We start from the raw sequence: 636 nt of genomic DNA, 5'->3' as shown, positions 1-636 counted from the left end.
TGTGTGCGTGTGTGTGCGTGCCTGTGTGTCTTTGTGTCTCTTGTTACCGCTGGTCAACTGGTGTAGGTGTGTTTACTTCCCCGCAAATTAGCGGTTTGGCAACACAGTTCGATAGAATAAGTTTCATGCTTTAAAATAAAGTACTGCGTAGATTCATTCGACTAAGGAGTTCTTCAAGGCGGTGCCCCAGCATGGCCGCAGTCTAATGACTGAAATAAGTAAAAGATAGAAGATATAAGCATATTTGGTAGAGTAAAAGCACCATAGGAAACACAATTCTCAGAATGTTAAATGATAATTAAGTTAACGATAGCGTAACACCGTTTTGTAGCAATATTAACTATTGGTTGAGTGGTCCACAGAAGTGAGAGTTTACTCTGATACGTTAGTAAGCAACTCAGTCAACGTGATAGAAGTATTCATGGTACAATTGGTTGGACTTGACTAACGTTTTCTTTATTCTTTTATTCGTTTCAGTGATTGGACTGTGGCCATGCTGGAGCACCACCTTTAGTCGAACAAATCTACCCCAGGACTCATTCTTTGTAAGCCTAGTACTTATTTTATTGTTTTTTTGCCGAACTGCTAAGTTACGGGGACGTAAACACGCCAACATCGATTGTCAAGTGATATATA

The sequence above is a fragment of the Octopus bimaculoides genome, chromosome 5, assembly GCF_001194135.2.
Source record: "Octopus bimaculoides isolate UCB-OBI-ISO-001 chromosome 5, ASM119413v2, whole genome shotgun sequence".
Taxonomy (NCBI): Eukaryota; Metazoa; Mollusca; class Cephalopoda; order Octopoda; family Octopodidae; genus Octopus; species Octopus bimaculoides.
Note: the sequence above shows the minus strand (reverse complement) of the source record.